The following is a 17,745-nucleotide window of genomic DNA, read 5'->3' as shown; positions in this document are numbered from 1 at the left end:
GTCAGTTATGGTTTTTCCAGTGGTCATATATGGATGTGAGAGTTGGGCTATAAAGAAGGCTGAGCACTGAAGAATTGATGCTTTTGAACTGTGGTGTTGGAGAAGACTCTTGAGAGTCCCTTGGACTGCAAGGAGATCCAACCCGTCCATCCTAAAGGAAACCAGTCCTGAATATTCATTGGAAGAACTGATGCTGAAGCTGAAACTCCAATACTTTGGCCACCTGAGGCACAAAACTGACTCACTGGAAAAGACCCCGATTCTGGGAAAGATTGAGGGCAAGAGGAGAAGGGGTCAACAGAGGATGAAATGGTTGGATGGCATCACCAACTCAATGGACATGAGCTTGAGTAAATTCCGGGAGTTGGCAATAGACAGGGAGGCCTGGCGTGCCACAGTCCATGGGGTGGCAAAGAGTCGGACATGACTGACCAACTGAACTGAACTGAAGGCGCAGATGGTAAACGCTTCTGGTTCAAGGTTAAGACTCTGTGTGTGTGTTAGTCACTCAGTCATGTCCGACTCTTTGTGACCTCATGGACTATAGCCCATCCGGCTCCTCTGTCCATGGAAATCTCCAGGCAAGAATATTGGAGTGGGTAGCCATTTCTTTCTTCAGGGGATCTTCCTGACCCAGGGATCGAACTTGGGTCTCTTGCATTGCAGGCAGATTCCTTACCATCTGAGCCACCAAGGAAGCCCTAAGTTTGAGACTACGCCATGAAGTGAGATGACATGAGACATACCCTAAATTTGACTAAACAAATTCTATACCCCTGGCTCAGACCCTCTTCAAATTCTCCAAATCCTCTCCTTTCTTCATAGCAAAATAAATAAGTCCCCCTTTTATTAATAGTTCTTTTATTAAAGAGAAATAGTTCTTTTATTTATTTTGGTTGCAAGAAACAGAAACCACCTTACGTTAAATATACAAGCATAGGTTCACAGAACCTGAGGGCAAGAGCAATTAAACCTAAGGAGCAGACTGGAATCAGAAAATGAAGATCCATGGGGAACCCAGGGTTTATTCCTTTTTTTCTCTCCCAATGACTCCACTATCTCTCTGCTAACTCAGTCCACATAGTGGGGAGAAGCCTCCGTGCTGGTCCAAAATTTGTATTTCTTCTTTGTTTGAAAGTGTTAGCCAAGAATGAAATCTCTTGGTCCTTATTCCAAATTCGTGGGTAAGGAATTCTGATTGTCCAGATTTCAGCCAGATGCGTACCCCCTTATCCTATTGACTGGGTCTGGGGTCAGTTAGTACCTCCCACATGACTGGCAGAGGACTGTGTACCCTTGTGACCCGAGACGATAGGACAGACAGGAAAATCACCCTTCTAGAGTGTCAACCATACCAGTGTTTCTCAAAGTTGCTCTGCATCCGAACCACCTGGGAAGTTAAGAAAATTACACATTCTGCAAGCCCAGTCTAGCTCAGAGACCTTGGACCAATACCTTCTAGGTCAGCAACAGTACTTTCCCCACAATTTTCTAGGAAGGGGAAAAGATGATCAGTACATTTAGCAATATCCCTCTCTTCTTTTCTTGCCTGGAATCTCATGGACAGAGGAGCCTGGTGGGCTATAGTTCATGGGGTGGCAAAGAGTCAGACACAACTTAGCTACTAACACTAAACACTCCTCCCTTTTCCCACCCCACCCAAATGATTCTATGCACCTTCCCTTCCTTGGGGAAACCACTGTAGAAAATCATCAGGCAGTACAGAGTACGAGATGGGGAATAATAATCTAATAACCCTATACCAACCTTTCACCTTGTAGCAAGTACATCCCCGCTTATGAAGTACTCCCTGCTAGCTGGTCATTGAGCAAGGCTGTTTAATAAATATGATCTTGTTCCATCCTCACAATAATCCCACAAGGTACATGCTTCTCACTCTCATTGGACCAGTGAAAAAAGTGAAGTTCAAAGAGGTTAAGTGACTTTTCCAAGGTCACTTAGCTAGTCAGTGACAGACCACTTACCTGTATGCTCCACGTCTTCACCAGTTCCACGAGGCCAGGGATGACGTGTATCTGCTTTTGCCCCTCCCAGTATCCATTCACAGCACTTGGTGCCTGATGAAGGACAGTTGATCAGTAGTGTTTAAGGGGCAAATGTAAAATAAATGAACGGCAGTCTGACAGTCTTCAATGAGCCCAGTCTGTGTACTCCTATCAGAGCTTCCCAGCCACTTGGTTGGTGCACTTTGGCAGGTCTTGGTTGGTTACAGATCAACTGAGATACACAATCCCCCAGGTACTGGGGCAGCCAGAGCCCCTGGACTAGTAGCTTCCTCTGGCTAGAAGTAGCCTTGTCTACTTTCCTTAGAAATATTCTGTTCAACAATATTCTGTTCTACATGTGGTATGGTTAGAGAAAGTGTAGGAAGTACAGCACCAAATCATTTAAAGAGTAGATATGTTGGGACTTCCCTGGTGGCCCAGTGGTTGGGAATCTGCCTTTCAATGCAGGGGATGTGTGTTTGATCCCTGGTCGAGGAAGTAAGGTCCCACATGCCACAGAGCAACTAAGGTCATGCACTGCAGCTAAGACTTGATGGAGCCAAATAAATAAATATCTTAAAAAAAAAAGACTAAATATGTGTTCTGCTCATTAAAAACTTGGAAAGTGGGTTATCCTAAATGTCTCTAGTTATCCTGAGACGTTTAGAAAATTGTTCTGCATCCTCTCTCTTGGGAAAGTCCTGGATGACAGCCTTCATGAGCCAGCAGCCTCCTCCTTCCCAGAAAGAACACCCGAAGCCTCCAGAGTAAAACCCAGGCCCTATGAAAGACCAGCAGCATCTGGCATTCCTCACGTGAAAATCAGAGGCCCCAAGCCTGATGCCAGGACTTTGAAACGCCTTTCCTGCCAGGGATTATGTTCATTTGCACAGGGTCTGAGACAGAAATTCCAAAGAGATGATACTGGAAACCAAAGGCCTCTATCATATTAACAATACAGACAGGAAGGCTCCCTCAGCAACTGGTAGCAAACATGTATTACATAAAGATGGGGCCCTGGTCTCAGCCCCAATCCCAGCCAGCCAGCCAGGTCACTTTGGATTCTGAATAGAAACAAGGAAAACTTACCAGGTTGACGAGAGACTGTTTTTAGCTATTAGGTTTCTGAACTTACATGCTAATTTCTGAGTCAAAGAATCAATGATTTCTCCAGGTTACGTATCAACCACAGCTCAGCAGGCTGCAAAAATCCGGCTGTACTTAGCTTTCACTTGGTCTTCCGTGCTGTATGTAGGTGCAGCTGTGGCCATGAGCAGAGACCAGAGCCGGTGGAAGGCTGGGTCACAGGGCACAGTACGGACAGCATCAGCTCTACGTCCAGATGCCTTGGGTCAGAGGCTTGGCTCGGCCAGCCAGCAGCTGGGTGACCTGGCAAGGCAGGACCCACACTGTTAATTGACCATTTTAACATTAGCCTGCCCAGGCACCCTCAACCCTCGCATACTCCAAACCCGGATTCCAGTTCCTAGATTCCTATACCCATCATTTATTCAGTCAGCAAGCAAGTTAGCTAAGCGGATATCAAAAGCAGGCAATCACACCTTTAATTAGTGTGGGTTCAGACATACACAGACAGCCCTTTAGCTTTCTCATCTATAAAATGAGAATACTAATAATCTTTGCTAGGGTTCTGAACCCTTATAGGTTCATAGTCCTGCTCTGGACCATTAGTTGTGTACTTGATTTAACCTCACCTGGCCTCAGTTTCCTCATCCATAAAAGGAAGACTGGCCTGTGGAGAGGAGTCATGAGATTTGTGTATTTATTCTTTTGCAAATTGCCACGTTTTAAGTCCATCTACTTTGCCTTTTGGAACACCTAGCTTACATTGATTTGTAAGAGCTCTTTACATATTATAAGCCTTGCCTTTCCTCATCAATGCCACTTTTTGTCTTAGTGTGTCTTTATTTACGGCATGCAAAGTGCTCAACATGGTGACTCTGACATTGGCAGCAATTTTATTATTGAGAAACAGTTTCTAAGTGGAAAGTTCCAGAACAAGATGAACTATTATTAGTTTGTTATTACCAACAAGGTAATAACCCAAAGAGTAGCAGCTCCACCTTCCTGGAGAGCTGAAGCCAATTTGAGCTTACTGGAAGCAAGGGGTGCTGTAGAAAGAGACATGGCTGCCTAGGGCTACACAAGAGACCTGAGAGTCTCAGGTGAAAAAGATAAATGTGGAGAGGAACCAAGATCCTAAGAATGAAGGACTTTCTTAGAATCAGACTATATCCCATCCCCACATACACCACACATGCACACACATCATACACACACACATCAGACATACCGCACATCACACACAAGCATCACACCTTCACACTTAACACACACTCAACTCACGTCTCACATAAACACCCATACACACACATTATACATCACACACAGCCACATCACACACAGATGCATACACACATCATATATTCCACACACACACCATACTCATATACACATCACACACATGCACATAACACACACACATGCATACTCATCACACAAACGTACATCTCACACCCCTATCACACACACACACACACACACACACACACACACACACACACACACACACACACACACACACACACACACACACCAAAGAGCAGTAAAAAGGTTGACAAGAAAGACTGCCCTACATCATTCCAGCACTGGCTGGAACAGAAACCAGGCTGAGAAAGTGCCTTTGTGTGAACAAAGGTCATGGATGCTTAACAAGGGGAGCTTTTGAGAACAAAATGAAGACAGCAATCTGGGTGCCTGCAGCAACCCTCAGAGGTGACCAGAATATGTTATTTACAAGTCCTTTAACAGAAGAGGAAACTGAGCCTCAGAAGTTCCATGTTTTATTTTAAAACACTTAGTTCTCAAATATCAGAACCAGGGCCAGGATCTGGGTCTTTTGATTCCTATCAAAGTCATTTGATTCCTATTCAACATCAACAGACGTTTATTGAGACCCTACTGTGGGCCTGGCTTTAAGTTGTTTTTTCCCTTAACCCCTGGTTATTGAAGTTTTCCGAGTTCCCCAGATCTTTCCGTGTTGGCCTAATGCACCCTAGGATTCCCAGAACCAGAGTCTCATGCTGCAAGGACCCTTGGAAAGGACTCTGGCCAGACTGGCATGTCTCAGGGTTCTGCGAATATTCCTATATCGTATGCCTAAGAAAATAGAACATTGCTTTGTTTGCCAGACAGCTGGACCATGGCAGCTCTAATAAAGAATAAGCTCAGGGCCCAAGCAGAATCCTCCAGTTTATTTAATACATGAGAGGTTTGTGAGCCTAGGAAATACCTTTGGTTTCACTGCTCCAGTTGAAAATCCTTTTACATTCTAGTTCCTGCTGACTCAGCCAGATGAACGTGGCTTGGGTTCGGGCTAGAGGGGAGGAGATACCTCCTGTCCCCAACCCCAAGTTCCCTGGCATGTCGAAACAGCCCCCAGTGGGCTCCATCTCACTTCATTCCTCCACCAAGCACTCCCAACACCACCTGGACTGTTTGGGGGTCTGAGCCGTGATGAGACCACAGAGACGGAAAACATGCCCAGGACAAGCTGCCACAGGGTGCTCACAGCTCCCCTGGCCCCCCTCCTCCGCAGCATCCTCGCCCTCAAAAACGTCCCCCTTTTCAGGAAAGTCTAATCAACCAGGGCCAGAGCTGTGGTAACTGAGCTTAGACACGGGATCGGATGTCCGGTGGGCCCCCACCGTAAACCGCTGGTCACATAATTCAACTCGATCCCTCACTCCAGCCTACACTTTATATGCTTCGGGGGACACGGCAGCTGATGGTGAGAGAGATAAGTCCCTGTGATGGGGCTGCGAGATGAGGGATTGCTCTCAAATGGAAAAGTTACTTCAGAGCCAAAGAGGAGCAACTGCTTCAAGACCCTGAAGTGGAAAGGGGAGGGGAGGTGAAAGAAAGAGAGGGGAGGGGGAGGGCCACCCTAGGGAAGCCCAACTTGAGTCCCCCCTTTCCACTCTGACCCCCATCGGAAAGACTCCTTGCTTGTGACCCAGGCAAACTCAGAATCCTGTAGGGAGGTTTGGGATCCCTCTATTTTCTCATCCGTAACATGGGAAGGAGAAGATCTGCTGAGAAAATGAGATAAAATATCAATGCACATCAGTCCTGGGAGGAAAAACCCTTGAACAGAGCAAGAAGGTTATTTTCCATTCTCACAATCAGATAAACACAGAGCATATGCTTCATTTTGTTCACAGGCATTGACACGGTGGAGTGCGGACATGTATGGAGTCAACATCTAAGAAAACACAGTCCTCCAAGGAGCATCAGAAAGAGGCTCTGACTCCCTCCTTCTGTTTTCACAGACCTAGCGCCCCTAGAGACCTGGAAACCAGGAACAATGGAGCAAGTGGCCCAGGCCCTCTGTCTGCTCACACCTCCCAGCTTGGGAATCAGACAGGAGGCCCATCCTCCCAGCCAAGGCCTTGCACCTTTGGCTGCTGTATACCCCAGGGTACCATCCACCCCATCACACATGAGTCCAGGCTTTTCATCTGCGCAAACCTCTCTCCCCACAGTCGTGGCCGAACAAGCCCAATGGCAGGGCCGCTGTGCAACAACGTTTAGACACATCACTAAATATTTCCAGCTGCCCAAAGGCCCTTGTTCTATATGAGGTGAGACTGTGAGGTCTCACCGCACAGGCGAGGACAGCCAAAGGGCATCCTTGACTTCTCTCTACTGTCCTCCATTTGATGAAAGACTTGTGGTTAAACCTTTATCTTCCATAAACATTTAAAATGTGGTTACCTTGATTCCCATGTCTCATTTTTGTTTTATTTAAAAAATGGGTTCCTTGCAGTAAAACATCTGATACTGTGGATGTTCTGCAGAAAACAGATGTTTCTCCCATGTAATAGTCATTGGCGGGCCTCCGCATGCCCACCAGGCCTCCCACTCACACTCAGACACACGCATGCACACATATGTCTCATGAAAGGCTGGGTGTGTCTGCGTCCTACTGGGGACCGCAAGGCTGAGGTCCCCACGGCCATGGCACCTTTCAGCCAGGAGGCCAGAGAGGTAACAGGACTGGGACTGTCCCTGGGAGGGCTTTCTGCCTGAGTTCCTGCTCTCCAGGCTCCTCACAGCCTCATGCTCAGAGCTGAGAGGCTCATCTGAGCACTCCAGTTCATTCTGCCTCCAGCGTGACGGGGCAGAGCTTCACACCAAGCAGGCACCATCTTGATCAAAGGCACACAAAGCAGCCTTGCCAAGTCGCCCCCTCGGGCACTGGAGTGCCTGGCTCACTCATTCCCCCAGGAATTTACTCTCCATCACCCCTGGAGTTTCCCCTGGAACAGGCTGAGCCAGCTGAGCCTCGCTTCCATCCCAGGGATAGTAGCACTTTCATAGAGACCCTGAAACATAGAGTTATCAAGACCTGAAGGGGTTTCCCTGGTAGCTCAGCTGGTAAAGAATCCGCCTGCAATGCAGGAGACCCATGTTGGATTCCTGTATCAGGAAGGTCCCCTGGAGGAGGGCATGGTGACTCACTCCAGTATTCTTGCCTGGAGAATCCCAAAGACAGAGGAGCCTAACGGGGTACAGTCCATGGGGTTGCAGAGTCAGACACGACTGAAGTGACTGAACATGCACCAAGACCTGAAAGAACTAGCTCCCTACTATTGAATGTCTCAGGTGCTCAGAAGCTGTGTCTGGGCAACAGGGGACTCTGTTATGCTGAAGGCGGTCTCCGCCACCCACACACCCTACCCAGAGGACAATGTTCTAGAACTTGCCCAGTATTGGGATGCCTGGGTTTCCCTTTCAATCTGCCTCTCCTTGTTCCATGACCCCAGCAGCATCACTTCTCCTCTAGATACCTCAGGATCACTTAAGGAAGCTGGTTGTAAAGCAACTGTACCTCTTGCTGCTAAGTCTCAGTTCTGTCCAGCCCTTTGCAACCATATGGACCATAGCCCGCCAGGATCCTCTGTCCATGGCAGGCAAGAACACTGGAGTGGGTTACCATGCCCTCCTCCAGGGGACTTTCCTGACCCACGAATTGAACCTAGGTCTCCTGAGTTGCAGGCAGATTCTTTACCCACTGAATCACCTGAGAAGCCCCTGTAAAGCAACTGTACCCCGATAAAAAATTTAAGAGGGACACTGGACTTTCTTCTCTCTGAGCTCTTATAGTTCCTATGAGCTGAAAATCTGAACCAATGATTCTGTGAAATTACTTCCCTAGGGTTATAAGTCCAAGTGAGATGTGTAGATACTTACAGAAGTGTGAACAAATTCTTAAAAAGAGAGAGGAAGATGATGATGATATTATAACAAATGACTGAAAAATGAGGGTAGAAGAAAATGAAAGGAACCCTAGTTGCTACACAAAATCTTTGCAAAAGAGAACTGTAAATTTGGGTCTGGGTGTCCTAAATATAGAGCAACGAGGATAATACTGTCCGTTACAAGAAGAATGATATCACTGAATTGAAAAAAACAAACCATGACTCAGAAGAATCACAGATATTTTTGAGACTTCAAAGCAATTTCTCACAGGGAATTTTGAGGTGTGTAGTAAACCAATAGTAGTAAACCAATTTGTTTTCATCTAGAAAAACAAATGGATAAGTCTTTTTTTTCTTTTCCCAAACCAAAGTTTATTTTTAAAATGCAAAGAAATGAAACAGACAAAATAATTCCTCTGGCCAAAGGGGAAAAAGTCTGGGGACAAGGAATCCATGCTGTGTGCTGGATGCCAAAGTAACCTCCAACCTCACTCCTCAAACAGCTCAGCTGGATCGACCAGCCACTGCCTGAGTCACAGTTTCCAAACCCTGCTGGAAGGTAGGAGTCCCCTGGAAGACTCGCTCAACACACAGAGCCCACAGCCCCACAGCAAACAGATTGCATCAGAATCTTGAGTGAGGAGGGAGATGGGGTGTGATCTGTGGCCCCTGGTGATCTATGTCCAGCAAGCTTTGGAAACACTGCTATAAACCAGTATCACAACTGTTTGGCTCAACTAGACAGTAAAAGCTCCTTAGGTGGCAAGCCTCATCCCCGTGAATGTGACATCACTGGAAGGTAGGGCCCCAAAGGGTGAGAGGACATGGAATAAACTGTCAGGGCCACAGGCTATGCTGATTTGGGCAGAGAATTTCTCTGCTCCCTCTCTGGAAGCACTGCCCGCATCTCCACATCAGCTGCCCCCTCCAGCGGGCACCTCCCAGTTCGCAAGGTGAAGCTGTCTTACTGTCTTCTCAGAGACATGCAAATGTCATGGCAATGGTGCCAGGCAGAGCAGGTGACAAGGCTTCCCTTTTGTGAGGCAGAAGTTGAAAGAGCACAAACTTCAGGTGACCTGATTGGCTGTGAACACAAGTTCCATCTTCCTACCCCAGTTCACCCTTCATGAATGAGCCAGACTAGGTTCCCACAAACTTTGCTATCATCAGGGTATCCAGTTTGAAAAGTATTTCCATGGCTTCCCATTGTCCATGACATCTGTGTATGGAATTATATCATTTAGAGCTTGGGCTCTAGAGTCATACCAGGTTCAAACTCTGGCCTTCTCACTTTTGAATGGTGTGCCCTGGGCAAATTCTTGCCTATTCAGAGACCAAGTTTCCTCATCTGTAGAATAAGGGTGTTCACTAGACCAAATATGCTAGCTTGTGTTGCAGTAACAAACAACTCCCAAATTTTAATGGACTAAAACAACCAACGCTTATTTTTTATGCAAGCAAAGTTGGCGATGAGTCCAGAGACCTCTGAAGACAAGTGCCCTCCTACACAGAAGCTCAATAATCCAGGCTAAATCAACCAAGTGCCACTGCTGTCTATCACATGCTTCCAAATCAGAATGGGACTCTGGAGGGACTCAGAGAGACTATTAAATGCTTCAACCCAGAAGCAATGTACATCAGCTCTACTCACCAATCATTGGTCAAAACTAGTCCTATGGCCCTGCCTCCAGTATGGAGGTATGGAAAGCATAATCAAGCAGCACCCAAGAGAAGAGAAGTAGAAATGAAGCATTAAACATGGTGGTAATGCATACCAGGGCGGGGGGTTGGTGAGGGAGGTGACCATGAGATGCATGCAAAACTTGAGCACAGTTTCTGGCACACTGAAAAGGTTTAATAAATGTTAAATATTATTATCATAATATCCATAGCCTTCCAAAGCCTTGCCTTCTCTTTCATTCTGGTTCTGATCAGTGTCCTAAGGAGCAGTGGTCTATTTCCTCACTTGCAACTTCTTTTACCCTCCAGGTTTGGAATTTTGTAACTCTTCCTTTCCATTAAGCCTAGTATCAGTCATGAGATTTGCATCAGCCATCATAAAAACTCTGGATGGTATGGTAGCAAGAGGCCAAGGATGATTTATCATCTAATATATATGCACAGCACACACATTCTTGTAATGTGTGCATATTACGGATGTTTCATTAGCACTGTTATCATCAGTGACTACAGCTGGTTCAAGATCAAGAAGCAGGAGGGGCCCACCAGAGGCAGAGGAAAGAGTATTCCTGAGAAATGAATGAGACCACTGGGTTCTGAAACCTGAAATATCCACATCTGCAAAATGTGGCTAAGGATCCTGCCAAGCTCACTGGGATGTTGATAATACCCAGCAAGAACAAGAGAGCTGGTTCCCTGTGAGGTGTCACCCAAGTTCAGGGCAAAGTATTCCCTGAAAGGTGCCAAATACTGTGGTGCCTCAGAAAAAAAAACTTGTACACAGAGCCCCTTGAAGATCCCTAATGCTTGTTTTCTGTCTCTCAGCATTTGTCTCCCCAGACATCCCTGTCTCCCACTGATTCTTACTCCCTTGATAACCAGTTCATCATCAGATTGTTTAGCCCAGTATCTTTCTCTCTCCAGATGTATGGCGGGTGGGAGGTCAGATGGCATGGGGGAGTGTGTGCAGGTTCCCAGGGCTTTTCCTGCTAGACTCTTGAGCTCTGGGGAATGGCTTATTGCTGCCCTAATCGTAACAAGGCTCACGCCACCATTACACAACTTTAATACCAGTTTTTATGTGGGCATCTGGGGATATGTGTGCTTATGAGCAATTTGTAATGAAAGAAAGCCCGACCTTTAGCAGGCTGGGAGAAGAGGGGCCCAGAGCACCAGGCAAGGCAGGCCCCATCACAGGAGCCGCCCCCAGGCTCTGGGGACAGGGCTGCTGCCCTGGGACATTTAAGGCACTATTTGATCTCTTGTTAAGTCCCACATGGCTTCAATTTCCATGTGTTCTGAAAGAGAATGGAATTAGAGTCAACAGATCCATCATGTCTTTCATAAAGATGTGTTCTTCATCAGGAAGGAGATGGAAGAGAAAAGGAAACTCACATTCATGGAAGGCCTACTGTGTGCCAAGACCATGCCAAGAGCCTTATTTTATATGAGCCTTATAATAGCCCACTAAGGTAGGATTTGTTATTAACCTTTGCGGTAGCTCACAAGAAAAAAGAAAAAAAAAAAAAAAAAACCCACAGTGTTTTGTACCTCAACCCCCATCAAAAGGTGAAATCTGTTTCTCCATCCTTTGAATCCAGTATTGGCTATCTTCTGGCTGGGGCAAGTGAGGCCTTTGCAAACACAATGCAAGCAGGAGCTTGAACATGACTGTGTATCAGATGTGCCTTTTCTCGCTGCTTCAAACCATTTCACTGCTATGTGATCAAGCACAAGTTAGCCTCCTGGAAGATGGGAGACCACAAGGGGATGACCCCAGCTGTCCCACCTATCCCAGGTAGGGCCACAGACACAGGAGTGAGCCCCTCCTATGCCACCCAGCCACCACTGAGGCAGCCCAGGCCTGAAACACTCAGCTAATCTAAAGAATCCTAGAAATTACTAAGTGCTTCTTGTCATAAGCCACCCTGTTTTCAGGCGATTTGTTTTTCAGTAAGAGCTGCCTGATACATCCCTTGTTACAGATGAGGAGTCTGAGGCTCAGAAAGCTTAAGTCATTTCTTCCAGATTCCTTACCTGGTTATATGGCTGAGAGGGATTTGAACCCCAGACTTCTATTCAGGGCACTGAATTACCAGGGTGTCCCTACATCATGCTGGCATGTAGAGTGGGACTCCTGAGAGCAATTCTCCTGCATCATCATCACAAGATCATCACCATCATCATCCATACTCTTTTCATCTTATAAAACTGAAACTCTGTACCCATTAAACAGCATCTCTCCATTCCTTCCTCTCCCAGTCCCTCACAATCACCATTCCACTGTCTCTATGAATTTGATGACTCTAGGTACCTCATGGAAGTGGAATCATACAGTATTTGTCTTTGTGTGACTGGCTTATTTCACTTACTAGAGCATCCTCAAGGTTCATCCATGTTGTAGCATATGTCAGAATTTTCTTTCTAAGGCTGATGAATAAGATAGTAATATTAATTATTACATAATTAATATATAATATCATATGCTTATCTATCTACCTGTCAGTAGAGACTTAGATTGCTTCCATGCCTTAGCCATTGTGAATAATGCTGTTATGAATATAAGTGTACAAATATTCCAAAGATTAACTAGACCTATATGGTAGGCCTCCTTTGGCTTAACTATGTGTCAATTCTCCACTTAGAATCCCACAGATTATCTAGAAGCACAAGTGTTTTTTCACTTCTCTCTCACCTGGAAATGACAGTGGAGAGTCTGTTGGTAGCAGCACCAACTAATTCAACAACAACATAAATTGGATTCTAATCAATCTGGAATTTCACATATAAATCCTCACATCTGTGGTGAGGAAGGAGTTTGTGCTTTGGGATCCTATGCTACTTAAAAGTTAAAGTCTGAACCTGTTTAAAAATAAAATGCATAAAAAGACATGAAACCTGGAGTTTATTTTTGAAAGCAATTGTATGCAGAGGAATTAGGAGATGCTAATTGATTTCAAGAGAAAATTGCATCACATTACAAACAACTGGATTTTTTTTTCAAATGAGCTCCTTTCCCTGCAGTGAAAACATCTGGACTCCCAGGGGCCACGGGCAAAGTCAGAGCCTCTTGCAGCCCAGGACAGATGACAGGTTTTGCAAGTTGCTGGAGCTTCAAGTGAGAAAGGTCACAGGATGGGGAAGTGTGGGATGTTTCTCTTTTTTGCATGGCAAGGTAAATCAAACATGGGGTCATCAACAGCATGGGATTGTTTAAAATCTCAACATCAAGTCCAAACTCCACATGGCATTCAAGGCTCTCTAAAATCAATCTAGCTCCTTGGCAACCTGCAAAACTGTCCTCTGTCAGGCTGGAAGAAGCTCTCCGCAGAGCGTAATATCATGACAGAAGGAAAAATGCTTCCAATGGGGTTGTGGCAATCCATGTGTTCCACTGCAAGAATGAAAATTTTAAGAATGGTCACTTGTTAAGTAATCACCAAGAATGACTCAGACACCCACGGTTTGCTTATGAGACACCAGCAACTAGTTATCAAGATGCTGTCTATATAAACACATCAGTTTGGACACAGCAGCCGAATGTTTCCCAACAACCAGTAATGGAGCCAAAACTCAATCATGTCATGTCTGAGTGAGTTCCTACACAATTTTACTTTTCAGATGGTTGTTTTCCCAAAGTGGAATAAGACGACTCACTGGGAATTCTGTGGGAAACAATATTTTTCCAGACCATTTTAGCCATAGAACCCTTTCTTCAAATTGAAATGTCACATGGAAGCCCTGATTTTAAAGCTCAAGGTCCACGAGATAGGCGCCTTCCTTTCAGTCCCTTAGGGGCCCATCTCTGGCTCCTTCTTGGGCAGAGGGTGGACTTTGGAAGGCTCTGCCCTGCTGTTTCTACAAGCAGATATTCCACGTGAATGGGTAGCCCAAAGAGAGGGCCCTCCACACCCAGGAGAGGGCCCTCTGCACCCAACAAGAACCTAAGAAAATAGTTGCCCCCAACCCACTCTGGACTCGCCTCACCTGCCTTCTCCTGCTTGACTCCTTACTGACTCTTTTGCAGGTCCAGAACTCTTCTTTACTGATGAAATCAGGTAATTAATCCAAAGCTATAAAAAGTCAGGCCATTTGTTGGGGGGTGGGGTGGACAATACAATTCTGAGCTTCATGTTTCATACATTGCTCCTCTGCTTCACATAAGGGACCACACTCTACTGTATGGGTGATGAGGATGCTTCCTCCTTCCCAGCCCTCTTCTCCCCTCACTTCCCTTTAACCCTTTCCTGTCCATGGGTTGGACATCCTTTCCTCAGTAGCCCCATCTATCTCCATTCAATTATCAATTCCTAACCCCTAAGATTCCTTCCCTTATCTTGCAAACTTCACAGACTCTAGCAGTGTCCTCTGACTGTCCTGGCACCTCTTCCCAGCCCAGTATCTGCTCTCTATGGAACGAGGGAGGGTGCACTCTGGTCTTAAGGTTTTCCTGCAACGTTGGGGGAAGATGACAGTGAGACATCCCTTTCCTGGATGTGGCTGTCTTCTCCTCAATGGTAACTCACCATCATGAGGATTAATTCCTTAAAACAACAGCAACAGCAACACAACACCTCAACTGGTCTTCAAGACCTCCTCTAATGCAACTTTGACTTATCTGTTCTTCAGTTGCTAAGTCATGTCCAACTCTTTGTGAACCCATGGAATGCAGAACACCAGGCTCCTCTGTCCTTCATTATCTCCCAGAGTTTGCTCAGACTCATGTCCAGTGAGTTGGTATTGCTGTCTAAACATTTCATCCTCTGCTGCCCTCTTCTCCTTTTGCCTTCAATCTTTCCCAGATCAGGGTCTTTCCCAATGACCTGGCTCTTCACATCAGGTGGCCAAAATAGTGGAGCTTCAGCTTCAAATCAGTCCTTCCAATGAATATTCAAGGTTGATTTCCTTTAGGATTGACTTATCTGGGGAGAGTTAATAACCCTGGTCATGAATAGCACTATGCCTACATCTCTTCCAGTAAACACCTAGGCATCTTCCTTGCTCACAGAACACGGAGAGGGGAGTTGTTTTGTCTGTCTATTTCACTTAGCTAAAAGCAGAATTGGTCTTATTAAAATGATAGAAATCCCTGCCCCTTGAACCCTCCATTCCTCTGCTGGCACACCTCCTCAATAAGGTTGCCAAATTTAGCAAATAAAAATATGAGATACCCAGTTAAATTTGAATTTCAGATAAACAATGAATAATGTTTAGTATGTCCCAAATATTGCAAGGGACAAACCTCCCCCTGAGACACCCTCCGGGAGCATGACTGAACCCACCGTGTGGGAGATGGGGGATCTCATCAGTTGGGGGATCACAACAGTTGATCTCTAAGAGTCCTTCATCCTAAGGACTCTGATTTCTTGTATACAGCATACCAAGAGTGAGGGGTACACAGAACATGGGTCCTTGTTCCTGGCAGCAGAAGGGCCCCTCCTTCTTGAGCCTCAGGTCCTATCCAAGGCTCTGTCTATGGTACTGTCTGCTTTAGCTCAGGGGTCTCAGCCTCTGCCTCTTGCTCACTCCTCAGCCCCCAAGCTGCCTCCACTTTGCGTTTCCAAGTGACCACCAGCGTTCAATAATGGGCTCCAGTTCTGCCTCCAGCAACTCTCTTACCTGCTTTCCTGTCTGGGACTCCTTTCACTAATTTTCTACAACTATCACCCAACACTTCTGATGAGTAGTGTGTGGCCAAGGGCTTGGCAAGGAGATCAGGCTCCCTCCAGAGCAGCACAGACCAATCTCTCCTGGCAGCAGAGGGTCCAAGTCTCCCAGATTGAGAATCCTTGTCCGGAAAGTAAACAAGGTGTCTCTTCTTAAAAACAATAAGCCAAGATCACCATACAGGAGAGAGAACCCTGTTTAGTTTGGCTAAAGCCAGGTCTAATGGAGAGTGTGTGATAATCATCTCCAGGCTCAGCTGGGGGATACAGATGGAGGGGGAAAGAGAAGCTGGGCAGGGGACTCATGGAATCAGAAGATAACTGGGGGGAAACACAGTCTGAAATGCAGGAATGCACCCCTCCCTGGTTCACCAGATATGTTGAAGCAGGCTTACAGATGAAAAGATAAAGATGCTGTCAGTAATGCTAGAGTCATCCTCCAAAATCCTCAACTTTCTCTCAAACCAAAAAAGAAACAGAGAGAGAGAGAAACCACCTCCATTTCTGTCTCTTTTTAAGATGGGCAAGGGTGATGCCTAGTTAACATCAGCAGCAGGCACAGAGCCTTCACCCAGAGTAATTAACTCATGAGTGACAAGTGAATGGACCAATAAGTGAAGGTAGCTGCCCAGGTAGCCCTCCCTCTGCACTCAGAACTGGAATGCTATTGTGCTTAATCTCTTCAGTCATGTCCAGCTCTTTGCAGCCTCATATCTGGGTTTGAATCCTAGCTCCGGAACTACTTATGCTATGGCCTTGAGCAACCACTTGATCTCTCCAAAGCCTCAGTTTCCTCATCTATAAAGTGCTTATTAGTTATTAATGCTAATAACTGTATCAGCTTCACCAGACAACAGTAAGGATCAAAGGAGGTGACATATGAGAGAAGGTCTACAAACTCTAAAGCAATTTCCAAGTAGTAAAAGTACTACAAAATGCAATCCCTTCCTTTAAGCAGCTTACAATCTAGACCTGCACAGTCCAATATAGTAGCCACTAGGCACATGTGCCTACTGAGCATTTGAAATGTAACTGATGACAGGCTGTTTTACACAGGTTGCTAGTATATAGTACATGCTAGGGATTGTGCAGGGGGAGGAGGGGTGTGTGTGTGTATTTTAATACAAAAATAATTTTAAAATATTTCATTGGTATGTTTTATATTAAATACATGATGAAATGGTACTGTTTTTATACATTGAACTAAATAAAGTGGCAGTAGCTTATTAGTATACAAATACTGGCCAACCAATGTGTCTTGGTTGGCTTCCCAGGGGGCACTAGTGGTAAAGAACCTGCCTGTCAGTACACGAAACATAAGAGACCTGCATTCAATCCTGGGTCAGGAAGATCCCCTGGAGAAGGGCATGGCAACCGACTCCAGTATTTTTGCGTGGAGAATCTCTTGGACAGAGGAGCTTGGCAGGCTAAGGGTTGCAAAGGGTCAGACATGACTGAAGCGACTTCGCATACACAATGTGTCCTGAATAAATGTAAGCTGATCATGTGTCTCCCTTTGTCACCTCTGCTGACCAGAAGAGCAAGCATAAATGTTTCAAACTCTAAGTGACCTTCAGGACAATTCAACCCAACACCTTGTTTTTTTTTCAAATGAAGAATCTGAGCTCCAGAGAGGGTGGAGACCTAAGCAAGATGCACAGCCCATGAACAACCCAGTGTACTTTTTATTAGACTACAGTGAGGTTTTCAGAGCTTTTCAAATCTTTTTTTTATAAAGATTGCCTAAAATTGAGTCACATGATAATTCTGGGAAATGACTATGTATCCACATTTGGCAGATAAAAAAACAGGTTCTGAATGACTAAAGAGGCACAATTAATGGCATCTTTGAGGCCAGCACTTTGACCTTTCACCCCCATGCTCTCCCTCCCACCCCAGGCTCCCTCTCTAGGCCCGGAAGACTGTCTAATAATATGGAGCATCCCATTCCCCATGCCTCTACCACCTCTTGTTCAGGACACGCCTGCGAGCATTCTTCAGTCTAATTAAATAATGGAACCACACTGATCTTTTCTTCCAAGGTCCAGGGGCACTGTTTCCTCTCCACCCCAGTTCTGCTTGGGAATGTTGACTTTGGAAAACGGCACC

The sequence above is a fragment of the Muntiacus reevesi genome, chromosome 3, assembly GCF_963930625.1.
Source record: "Muntiacus reevesi chromosome 3, mMunRee1.1, whole genome shotgun sequence".
Lineage (NCBI taxonomy): Eukaryota > Metazoa > Chordata > Mammalia > Artiodactyla > Cervidae > Muntiacus > Muntiacus reevesi.
Note: the sequence above shows the minus strand (reverse complement) of the source record.